Source organism: Schistocerca nitens, chromosome 2, assembly GCF_023898315.1.
Source record: "Schistocerca nitens isolate TAMUIC-IGC-003100 chromosome 2, iqSchNite1.1, whole genome shotgun sequence".
In the NCBI taxonomy this organism is placed as follows: Eukaryota; Metazoa; Arthropoda; class Insecta; order Orthoptera; family Acrididae; genus Schistocerca; species Schistocerca nitens.
The window spans coordinates 709832189-709845792 of NC_064615.1; positions in this window are offsets into that span (position 1 = coordinate 709832189).

Genomic DNA, 13604 nt, shown 5'->3' on the forward strand with positions numbered 1-13604 from the left:
TGCGTCTTCGCGATGCGTTCGCTGCTTCACTGCCATAGTGCACGTGGCTCGGATGTATAGCATGTACTGCTAAAACGCGCCAGAAATGACTTTGCATGCTCGCGATAATACGTAAATGGTGTACTTTGATCTTAACAACCCTTCCCAAATCTGTAGCTGTACTTGACTGATACCTCGTGTTGCAAAACTGCAGGGCGAACACGACATTCGCATGTTTCATTTTAGCAAACGCCTACTTTCCATAGTTCAATAAATCGCTTAAGGCAAATACTGAGAGGTTTCTATGAAAAGGACATCACCGAATACCTTCATCATACTCCACGACTTCCTGGATTGCACGTTCTGCAATGAACTCTTCGTCGACGGGAGGTTAAACCACAATATTCTGTCCTTCCTCTGAGTCATTCTTAAGTCACGTCACCTAAGCGTGTACCATGCGTCACAATGCGACTGTTCCCATGTCCTGTCTCAAATATTTATAGCTTGAAGTAATTACTTTTCTCATTTACTTAGTTTGTACCACGCTTCCAATGGTGTTTGCAAGCTCTGTACCTTCTATGGTTAATTTATTTTATTTATAATGTTCATTATTGACCACACAAATTTTACAATTTACGATTACCGGTTTCGGCCACTGCCATCTTAGACCTGTTACAAATAGAAAAATATTGGTGTAACCAATTAAGTTCAACTGTCTGAACCAAAATCTACAACAGGCCATGTGACCCATAAGAAAAATAAAAAATATTTACAAATTAACAGCTATGCATGCAGTCATATGTACCATTATACATTCTGATATAGGAATGTGTAGTTACATACGCAGCTCCCCCCGTCAGAGGTTCGAGTGCTCCCTCGGGCATGGGTATGTGTGTTGTCCTTAGCTTAAGTTAGTTTAAGTTAGATTAAGTTGTGTGTAAGCCTAGGAAACGACGACCGCAGCAGTATGGTTCCGTAGTCCTTACCACAAATTTCCAGTTTTTCCGTAGTTACATAGTAGGTGCTGGTGATAGTCTGGATGCGTCCAGTATTTATACAGATAACTGATGCCAACAGACAGCATTATACCTAACGTACATGAGTAAGTAGTACACTAATATTGTAAATTTAGTAGTTAAAATGCAGTATGTGTAGTCACTAACTGAAATTAGTTCACAGGGTAAAATGAACGTCTGTCAAAATGTGAACTTACGTAGAATATGTGGATTTAGATCCGTACTTAAATCCATATAAAACGTGTAAAGAGTAACAACGAGAAGCTCCTAGCCTGGCAAAGTGTAACACACAGTTGTGTAAAAGTCAGAAAAAAAGTTTAGATGTATAAGTCGAAACCTTTCAGCATGACAGCGTGGCAGTAACCAGCGTCTCATCTAAAATCACAAAGGCAAGTACGAAATTTAATAAGGAAACTGAAATTCAGTAGGGAGCTGGTGTTGACTGGTACCATACTGAGCCATAATTTTTTAAACAACTTTAAAAATCCAAACCACTTCATTGACACTTAAAATAGATACAGAAAATCTCAGCAACTATCACCAGATTTTAATTTACTAATGACTTTGTTTTGGAAGCAAGTCGACTGCTGGTGGAATTTTCGAAACCTCTGCAGGTGAACATAACTGACGGACAACAAATAGCGAAAAAGTTTCGCCTACCGGGGTGGCCGAGCGGTTCTAGGCGCTACAGTCTGGAACCGCGTGACCGCTACGGACGCAGATTCGAATCCTGCCACGGGCATGGATGTGTGTGATGTCCTTAGGTTAGTTAGGTTTAAGTAGCTCTAAGTCTAGGGGACTGATGACCTCAGAAGTTAAGTCCCATAGTGCTCAGAGCCATTTGCAAAAAATTCGAGCAGTTTAGCTGCATTGTTTTACTTACATGTTCACCTGAAGATATGGACTTCATTCCCACAAAACGGGTAGTGATCTAGTAATAAAGGACATAATACAGCTATTTATTGACACACAAGATGATTACTCATAGCTGCGGCTTTACTATCGACAAGGTTGTCTGTAGAGCACATGTAAGAAACAAAAACCAGTAAATCCAAGTAAACAGGCCCACGTTATGTTTACATAAAATACAATCAGTTGGTCGTGCAGACAAGGTGCCTGTGTAGGACCAAAACAAGCTCTTCTTTCTGTTTATGAACAACACTCTACCCGGTTGGCCAGCTGATTTTTCAGGCTTCCGCTTTAGTACGGTTAACAAAGAGAGCAACCTCTTAAGAATTAATCACTCCGTTTAGCGGAACTCACAATATAAACCACATGTGTACTCAATCTATCCTGTAACTCATAAATTACTAGATAGCAACATTAGAAAAAATTATACACCAAGGGCAATGCAGAAAATGTGGAGAAGGCGAGTCGTCCACTGAAATTACTTTACGTATTGCTTAATTTAGACAATGCCACCATAGCACGGGCAAACCCAGGCAATATGTTTCCACACCGAAAATTTATAGACAAAAATACACAGTAAAATGTCTTGAATGAGATCACTTCAAAGGTTCACAAAACTGCTTTACAAACAACGATGGATAACCAGGATGACAAATAAAAGAAATAGCCTTTCCACACAAACTGTAACGGTTGAAACTAATTAAAGGCTCACCATAATTCCCAGGGAGTCGGATAATAAGTCAACAACCACCCGACCAACGGCTGCAATCGGCCGAGCATACCGACCAGTCACCCTCGTGTCCAAACGTTTGGAACTGGCTGTCAGGAAACCAAACGGCTCTACAGTGGACACAGGATTCTTCAGAATGACTTAAACCCAATGATAAGTAGGTGCCCAAGCAACAAACCGCAATAACTTCTACATCGGACAGTCTTCACTGATACGGCCGCTCTGCCTAACATTTTAAATGCAGCAGCTAGCTAAGGATCTCATTGGGCACGGCGTCACATAGCTGCCTACCCACCGTCGCCACACATAATTCTTGACACTCTCACTGAGAGGGAGAAACCGTCCCCTCGGTCGCGCTTAAATGAACGTGGACGTCCCTGCGCCTCCCTCTGGCTACAGATAATCACTGCGAGTTGATCAACGCCAGTGATGCTGCCGTCAAGAGGGATATATCGATAACAGCACAGAAATGTGGTTCTTCCCTGAGTAAAAAACAGTTTTCTTGTTTTACTACCCACACATGTTTCGGATAAATTTCTCCATCATCAGTGAAATTTATTTCTTATATTATTATTATATGTTGGTGTCCACAAGTGGTATTTGTAGCACAGGTACAATTATTCCCTTCCAGTGTAACATTTTTGAAGATGTCGCATTTTCATGCTGTGTATGTTAGGAAGCTCTACCCTACAGAAACACGAAAACGAGACATCTTCAACAAATTGCATACTGGAAGGCAATAACGGGAAATAAGATAATAAATAAAATCCACTGAAGATGGCGAAACTTCTCCGAAACACATACGGTTGATTAAGCAAGAAATATTGTGTTTGCTCAAGGCAAAACCATATATCATTCTTACACATTACGAAAAAACGCTGGCAAGGTAAGAGCCTCGACCACAAGGCGAATTTTAATTTAACGTATTGTTTCTTGCTATTCCCACTTCATCTTTTCTCAATATTTGGGTCTTTTTGTACTGCTGCCACTTAAGTATTTCTGTTAATCTATCATCACTCCCACTTTACTTTACGATAAATGTATTTAATAGACGATTTAAAAATTCATAGTATTTTAACGCCTGTATTGTTATTTCTGTTGTTGTTAGTCGGCACAGACACAACAAATTTTCCAACGTTAGTCTCATACAGACATTTTAGAAGATTTCAAGATATTGATAGATAAATTAAATGAATCCCACTACTTTTCGGTGTTACAATAAATAATTAAATGATGTAACGACCTCCCGAAGTTACTCGGTTATCGGACGCTACGGAACTTTCTTTCTGTTTTGGCCATTTTCTTCTTGGATTCCTCAAAGTTTCAAGTGAGCCGTCACACAGTACTACAAATGAAAGTACTAACTTTCGTATAGACAAATGCGTAGTGATCGAACACATACAGAATACTGTCGAACCTATTTTGTTAAGATTTTATGTATTTTCTATTTATATGTCTTTTTTTATATTTTTAGAAAGGTCAATTCTTCTCATTTTTGTCTTTCAGCTCAGTTATTTCAACAGCAAACTGATACTGAAATGAAAGGCATCTCTGTCGCAATTTGTATTCACAGCAAGGTAGAGACATTAAAACGATAATAATGGACTTGCAGCGATGCCCACTGCTCACATTTCACAATTGCGCGTAATACACGGTCGTAATTACAGCGTCAGGAATTACATATTAGGCCGCGATAATTTTTCTTCATTAAGTTGCTCATTAAAGTGTAATCGTGTTTATTTCAGCCATTTATCCCGGATAAGTGTGCATCGCTAAACAAAGAACGTGCGCTATAATAGCTGCGAAGCGACGCGTCAACCGTTAGGCCGTATCACTGACCATTTATCATAATCTTGTGGCCAGTATAATGCGCTAAATCCTCATTATCGACACACACACTCACGAGGGACCGTTACAAGTACTGGTATTAACAACGAGAGACATCTACACTTCGTTGATTCAACGGTAGCGGGGGGTTGGGGGGGGGGGGAGGGAGGAGACAGACATGTTTGCTGTTCTTACATGCGTCCTCCATGATTCAGTTTCCTTTGCCTTCATAACGGTTTTCAGTTTGAAATTCTGTATCAGCCGTGTGCGTAATGAACTCTGAAATATTGTACAATTTAGTCTTCTGATCGTTTAATACCGCTTCATGAGACGTCTTGGTAGAATGGTTTGCATATTTCACACGTTTCCAAGAGAAATACTTCTTCTACATCCTTAGAACTCTTTTAATGACTTAAATTGCTAATGACTACTAGGAGCGTTGTCTGCTGTTATTTTAAAATCAGCAACTGCGGTAGAGTAACTCTACATGGAGGCAGCCGCTTCGAATCCTGGCAAAGGAAAGATTTATTATTGTAACACTGCGTATTAGGGTCAGCTCTTAGTGTACAGTCCCTCAGCATCATATTTATGCCATTATACTGATTGTTAATGATATATTTACGGACTGACTCATTGTTACTTCATACAGATCGGGAAATTCGCAACACATTTCCAACAACAACGTATTTTTTACAGAAAAATTTTTTTGCAATGTAACTTAAACAGCTTTGCGTCATAAAACATAAAATGGTTCAAATGGCTCTGAGCACTATGGGACAACATCTGTGGTCATCAGTCCCCTAGAACTTAGAACTACTTAAACCTAAATAACTGAAGGACATCACACACATCCATGCCCGAAGCAGGATTCGAACCTGCGACCGTAGCAGTCGCGCGGTTCCGGACTGAGCGCCTAGAACCGCTAGACCACCGCGGCCGGCCCATAAAACATAAAACCTCGAAAGTATCAGCGTATGAAAGTTCTTCATATATATTGTTACGAATACAGCATAAAATTTTGTGACAGTCTTTTAAGAATCCGAAAATCCTGATTATTTCTCTGTATCTGAATCTGTAACAAATGTTTTATGCCTCACAATTATATCTTCTGTATAAGATAATCTAGCAGCATAGAACACTAAGCATAAAAATAAAATTTAATAATAAAACGACAAGAAATTTCAGTAATAGGAGAGTGCATTAAATTTCCCTTCGATCTCCGGAGAAACACAAAGGTGTAGGGGGAAGTCTTTCTCTTTGTTCTTCCCCATGCTGTTTTCACATTTTATTAACAAAGACATTTCTTAAATTTATTTTCTTTTTTCTAAAGCAGGTCTCCTATCATCATTACCCTTATTCTGTGTGTGTTTTTCTAAGTGATTCTGCGGAAAACTTTCTCATCCCTTATCAGTTAAAATTATTTGCGACATCCTTCTACAATCTACGCTTCGAGTCTCCTTCTTCGGTTTTCTCCGAGTAGAAGGTTCATTAAAGAACACACTGCGCTCCTAGTGTTCATTTCCAAACATTTCTTGTTTGTATCAGTAGATTTCTTTTGAGCAGAAATGCCTTCTTCTTCACCCGCTAATCTATCTTAAGTTCCCTTGCTGCTTCCGTCATATGTTATTTTGCTTCCAAGGTAGCAGGATTTCTTCATTTCCTCGAATTCGTTAGGCTCAATTTTGGTATAAAGTTTATCACTAAACCTGTTTCTGCTGCTCCACATAACTTTCGATATAAGTGTTTGCGATATGTATTGGTGTTAAAATATACAATGAATCAACGCTGAATTAAAACTGTTTGTCTCAAACCACCATATTTCTATATTTCTGCCTAGACCTGCACTCTATGCTTGTCTGTTAAACAGAGATTTAGCATATGGTCGACTCGCTTTTGAAGCTCTTAGATAAGTTGGAAACATAAATTTTTAAATCAAGCTACGTTGAACAATATTACCGAGGCAAAACTTCATAGCTGACTTGACTGAAATTTTTAATTATTGTGTCACCTAATGGCATTGACACTGATGTAATCTAGTAACAATTCGTTTTATGTTAAGAAATTACGAGTAGTTTGTACCTGTCGTTACGTGTTATGTGTCGACAAGCTTCTCACCATACAAGTATTCTTTCATAATGTGGTTATTTTGGCTATGTTTATACTAGAGACGATATCGAGAGAAATTTTAGAAGCCTTTCGTCTGTCTTTCCCTTTCGTCTTTCACCCTCCAGTGCTAAGTATAGTTCTGAGTCTCCATCATTATCTACTTATAATTTTTCACAATTTAGTAATTAATATATTCTCTTACACCACCTCCTCCACATTCATCTTCTTCGAGTTGATAATGTGTACATTTCTTTCCGAGACTCATCATCGAAATTATACATCCGGTTCCCTTATAATTGGTCGTTATTGTACTACTTTTATTTTCTGTAGATTCTAACCATTCAGTGAAACTGATGCTTTTCTTTCTTTTCTCTTCGCTAATCTCCGTTAAGTCAAATCTCAGCATATCCAATTCCATTTTCGAATTTTTCAAAGTCACAGTATTCAGGCTTTTACTAATGCTCGCTTCTGTCACGCGCACTGATTTATGTAAAGAAAAAAGCTTGCGTTATGTTTTGAAGGTCCATTCCATTTACTGTCCGATCGTAGCTCTTTTCTTCACCTTTAGTATTGTTTGTCGTCATATAGTCTGAATCGAGGGGCATGAGAGGGAAGCGGTGCTTTAGCAGTGACTGAGACAGGATTGAAGCTTGTTTCTGACGTTATTCAATCTTTACATTGTGCAAGTAGTACTGGAAAGCAAAGAAAAATGAGGAGCAGGAATTAAAATCCATGGTTAAGAAATAAAAACGTTGAGGTTTGCCGATGACACAGCAATTCGGTCAGAGACAGCAAAAGACTTCAAAGAGCAGATGAACGGAATGGAAAGTGTTTTGAAATGAGGAATGAGACGAGCATCAACAAAAGCAAAACAAGGATAATGGAATGTAGTCGAATTACATCAGGTGATGAGGAAGTTAGATTATGAAACGAGACACGTAAAGTAGATGAGTCTTGCTATTGAGGCAGCGAAATAACTGATGATGGCCAAAGTACAGGGAATGTAAAATACAGACTCCAATGGCAAGTACGGCGAGAAATGTCTTAATATCTAATATAGATTTAAATGTAAGGAAGTTTTTTCTTAAAGCAATTGTAAGGAGTGTAGAAATTTATAGATGTGAAAAATGGCCATGAACAGTTCAGACAAGACGAAAACAGAGGCTTTGGAAATGTAATACTACAGAAGAATGCTGAAGATCTTAATGGGGAGGTACTGAATGGAATTGGGGCGACAAGAAGTTTATGGCACATCCTAACTAGAAGAAGGAATCGGTTGATAGGATACATTCTGAGGCATCAAGGAATGACCAGTTTAGTACTGGAGTGAAGGTTGGGGGAGAGGGAGGAGGTAAAAACTGCAGAAGGAGACTACGAGATGAATACAGTAAGAAGATTTAGGAGGATGTAGGTTGCGGTAGTTTTCCGGAGATGAAGCTTGCACAGAGTAGAGTAGCATGGAGAGTTGCTTCAAACCAATATTCGGACTGATAACCACAACAACAGCATTCTGATTTAAACCAGTTGGCACTTGACGTTTAAGGTCCAAAGCCGCGGCGTTGTGGTGTACCGTCTGCATGCCGGCGCCATAGCACATCGTCCTCTGCGGCGATACAATATTGTCTTAATGACTGAATGCCCCACAAGAATCAAGTAAGAAGTCTCAAATTCAGATTCGATAAAGATGTCTATAGTGTGCTCAACGTGACAAAAATTTGTTCTTAATTATAATTAGGGCAGGACTTTACTATAACTTATTTTTGAAACATTACATTTTCCCGTTCGTAAACATCTGCTGACTTACCGCATCATATCAGGAAAACTACCGCTCTCACAACAATACTTTATGTTCGTTGATTAGCAAAACACCTGGCTCCTTAAGGAATGTCTTAAAATTTTCACACTGCGTCGCGTTTCCTGCTTGTCGGCTTCTGGGAACGGCGTTTTTTTTTTTTCTTTTTTGCAATTGTCTCAGTATTTTACTCGTAACAAGTATGAAGTTGAAAGTTTGTATCTACTACAAAGATATTGTAAAAATTGTGAAATTTATTTGTACTGTCGCTCTCAGTAGAATCTCCCGGAACTTCGTATCTTTTCTTAATTGTTGACTTCTGTTAAGTTGGTTGTTGAAACAGGCGAAATTTTTGCATTCAGAAATGTTTCCTCAATATCTCTAAAATTATTGCACATTTCAAATAACATCTTGGTGTTCACCCAAAATGAAATGTATTTTATAATACAGAATACTTACAATAAGGAGATGGTGAAAGCTGGATGGTGTTAGCCTCATAACAGAAATGAAAAACTGATCGAAATAAATTCACAAACACGAGATTTAATAGACGTAAAATGTTCATTAATGTACTCTATACAATAACCAATGAAAAATATCGATTAATTCAGAGTCCAGAGTTGTTGAGCTATCGATGTCGCTGCTCATAGTGACAGATATCGAGTTGCCGACGTATTGTTGTAAACCATTATCATTCCCTGGTTCCTGTGTCCCTTGTTTTACATAATTTCATTTACCTGTCTTCTGGTTTCACTTTTTCAGTTATTACTCTCAAAAGGCGTTTCACTTTAGTGTATGAGATTCTTTTTATTTTCTCTAGAAAATATGACGCTTATCTTCAGCCAAAATAATTTTTGTTGTGTTGAAATAGCAATAGTAGGGAGGCCATCTGAGCACTTTATACTCGAATTTTTGGCTATTTCATCCACATTTTATGTCCGTATTTTTTTTGTTTCATCTACAGTGTGAACTGGGTTCTCTGGAATGTGTTGAGACACAAGTTCAATTCTGGAATTGAGCCGTGGTAAGAATAGCTGTTTTGAAGAGCGCGCCGCAGCGCGAAGTGTGAAGCAGTCGCCCTCCGTTTCTGGCGGTGGCGCCGCTGTGGCAATCACAGCTTTGGTGTCTCCCTCTGGTGGGAAAGGGAAAAGTTTGCCTGTTCACCTGCATTTAAGGGGCGATATGAGCTCGCCAGTCGGTCAGTTGGTCAGTCGGTTCAGTGTGGGGCAGTCAGTGTCTGTCTGTCGTCCGGAGTGCTAGTATGTGTTAGGCCGCCAGTCTGCTCGAGTTTGTTCAGACAATGGTCATTGGCGGTTGGATCGATCGATCGGTTGGTCGGTCGCGCAGTGAGACACAAGATGACTTGTCCGCCTTGAGCGTCGGCGCATGGGAGGTCGCCACGTCAGTCCAGTGGGCCGCGCCGTATAGCGAGGGGTAGTGGCTTCGCGGCCGACACGAGAGCAACAGGAGCCAACCCATGACATACTCGTAGGTATGGTCGGTGCGAGGTGCGACGCCGTGAGACGGGAGATCGGCGCGCCTTCTTGCGCCTTTGAAGCGGCTGGCAGCGGACAGTTCGGGAGAGCGTTTTGGGGGTGCTGCACCAGGTTTTCGCCAGACATCGCAGTTTATTAGAAGTTAAGTGATTCGTGATATGTGGTTTCATTTACTTGTTAAATTCTACTACTTTTCTTGCTCAGTCTCTCGTCCCCAACTTGTTCGTCTGTCTCCCGTCCGCATTTGTTAGGCAGTTAGTGACTGTCTGTCTGTCTGTCGGTCTGCCGTACGTTAATAGCTGCCTCTGTCATGTTTGTCGGATTCGGTATTAACGGATTTATTGCTTGAAGTGTAACGGCCGAATTCCTGAAATATGTTTTTATCTTGCCTATCATCTTCAGAGGCGGTATATGAGTAATGTAGAGCATGTTTGGCCAACTTTTTATATTTTAGGTAAGACTGCATTTCATGAGTTTTTATTTAAATGGTCACTTTAGTATATAAAGTTGCCACCCTTCCACCGTAAGAGTTTTTTTTTTTTTTTTTTTTTTTTTTTTTAATCAAGTTGCACCTTCGGTGGCAAGTTAATCTTTTAATGTTAGTGTTTTGTACCATTTCCATCCCTCCTACGGGGTGTATAGTTTATGTGCTTGTGTGAGTTGTTAAAATTTTTAGTTTACAGTAATGTGGTGTGTTGCAGATTTGCACCAGTGTAGTCTTTCAGAGGTTGTTGTGAGCGATCGTGACTACGGCCGTGTCAGAAGGGAGCGGCAAGGTTCTCAGCTGGAAAGCTCAACTCTCAAAAATTGGTTTCTTTCTGTCTCTGAATAAATTGTAACTTGATATTTAGAGGGTGCTTTCTGAGTATAATTTTAAATGTTTCAAAAAAAAAAAGAAAAGGCTTTTAGGAATAAAATTTCCATTTGTTGAAAGAAATTTGATTTGTTTTCATCAGTTACCGACTGGCAACCACTTCCACGCTCACATAGTGTTATTAAATGTGTTAATGTTCTTGATGAACCGCTAGTAAATAAAGTAAATTCTTAAGAAAAGGTTTTGAAAGTAAATTCACGGTTCAGTCTTGTCAAGTCACTGTTAAACCGTATCTTAAGTTTCAATAGCCGGTGAAAAATGTCTTTTTTCTTTGTTGCCTTTGAGGACGGCTTTTCTGTATAATCAAGTGGACTACAGCAGTATTCATAACAATTATAGAGCTTTTAGATACGTTTTGAAGAAAGAGTCTTCAAACCATTTCACAAAAGTATTGTGGTGCACTTCTTCGTGGTTGTAGGATGTCTTGTTTAAACTGAATAACAGCAGACAATTATTAATTACAGCTTTTGAATTCCCGGCATGTACTGCAATTATTGTTTTTCTGTCACCTATTGTAGCCGCCATACTACCGCTTATGGTATACTCTGTCCAGCGTTCTGTCCCCCGCATTAACCCATGTTTCATCAAGCGAAACGATAACGTCAAAATTTGTCCCTACTAATTCCCTAAGAAAGCGCTATGACCAGGCTGCAACATCTTGGCGTTACAATAATAATTTGAGACCAGAAATAGGTTTATAGCGGAATCCTAAATTTTTCGCGACTCGCAATTAGAACGATTTACTGTCCTGAAACAGATGCGTTGTTACAAGGGTAGCCTGTAGCTTTCTGAGTGTCGGATACATGTGGCAAATCGAATCTTCCTGGGAAGAGTCGAGCTTTTGACGCTCATCTCGTGGTGCCACTTCTTCCCCTGTGTCACAAATTTAGATGACTCGTCTGATTCTTCATTTGCGAATTTCTCCTTGCCGTTCATATCACTAATCGTTCGCTAATTTGTAGAGCAGCTGCAGTTCGATCCACCACTTAAATGAAAGAAACGAGAGGTGTACCTGCATCCCTGTCTCTCTCAAAATATTCCGTCAAGAAACAACAAATCCAAGCGACTGACTGCGTATAATGGCGCCGTACCCTAGGCGTGTCGAGGCTCAGTCTGCCCCTCTTTCTTTTGCACTCACAACACTTAGAAAGCCACGCCAAGCTAAAACTCACTCAGATCTCTGGTGTGTTGTCGGCGTGAGCCAACTAATTTACAATCTTCATTTAATTCTTCATGCGTGTGTCCAAATTGTCCGTAGTTAATTTACAATTCCTGCAGGATTTTATTTCCGTCGATACAACTACAAAAAATTTCTTATTTTTTCACCAGACATGTTCACTTCATTGAGGTAAGGCATCATCAGTGGTCTGTAATTAAAGGTATTTACAATCTGATTTGTCTTTCGATCTTAAAATTAAATCAAATTGTAACTATCTTTAATAACAGACCACTGATGATGCTTCACCTTAATAAAGCGAAACGTGTCTGATGAAAAACTGGAAACGCGCAATTCCTTGTAATTGTAGCGACGGAACGAAAATACCCCATGACTAATGTACACCATCTGAGGTGTGGGGTTGATATGTTATTCTGTTATTCTGCGCAACGGATTAATCTGAGATGTACCCTTTACCCTGTGGCTCCTGCAAGATGCAATTTCCACCCCCACACTACTACGGAAGTCAGACAGACGCTCCTAACGATCTAAAGAGAAATTCCTGAAAAACTTTCAGGAATAAATATCTTCTGGAGTCGTCCGCTGTAAGGAAATGACCCAAAATTCACAAAATTTCTTACGTAACTAGTGGGATACTTGGGTACTGGAGTAGTGCTAGTTAGTGTAAGAAAAACATGAAACTAACAAAAGTTATTATTAATTTTGCAAAAATTCTGAGAAATCACAATGGCACTTTTAGTTTTGAATTGAACAAGCTATATCCTGGTTCTATTCGGAATGTGAAGTTACCTCTCAAGGATAGGATTTTCTAATCAAATTTCTATACAAAGTTTAAGATGGTTGTTGACTTGGCAGAATGGCTGAGAGGCGCGCCTACTCAACTTGAATAATTATCCTTTAGAATGTTGCTAGGTACGGTCGAGGCTGTCGCGTGTGAAATGCAGTGAAGTTTACTGTTGTGGAGGAAATATGGGGCTCGCAATACCTTTAGTGCACAATACCATAAGCTGTGATGACTGCTGTCTGCGCCGCTCGCTGTTGACAAATAAGATAACTATCGTTCTATCTGATTGACCTTCGCCAATCAAACTCTCCCTATGCCTTGATGAAGTCAAGGATTCCTTTTCGCCCCCAGTCTAACTATTGGCGTGGTACACCGGTGAGATGACCAGTCCACCGCGATGCCACTCAAAATTCGCATGCAGGCGTTTAACTATAACTCTGTCGATTCACACCGCACAATAAGTGTGTCGGCCAACACAGTGAACAACGCTTAATCGCAAGGACTCAATATAGAGTATTACTTCGATTCGCTCTCGACAGAGGTGCTCTCCCAGTGATGTACTGAGGAGAGTCTTGTTCCTCGCTCCAAGAGCGACAACGGAACGGCGCCTCTCCATGCCAGACGTGAAGGGGTATATCTTCCAGTCTCTTTCATTATTCCTTCAGCTCAAGGCGTCAGCAATATCGTCTGCCAATCAGCATTGCTCTTCTAAAACGGGAGAATGAAACTTCGTTTAAGGTGACCAATCCGGAAACCTGTAGCATTGGCGATTGGCGTTTGCTGTCTCCCTGTGAAAATATCTGAAACTGCGAGCTATGTGTAAAGAATGCGTAGGCCAGCCGCTCCCACACAATGTAGCAGAATTTGCTTTTAAGCCGAACACAGGGTTGTTCTCCCCTTTCACTCGGGCCCAT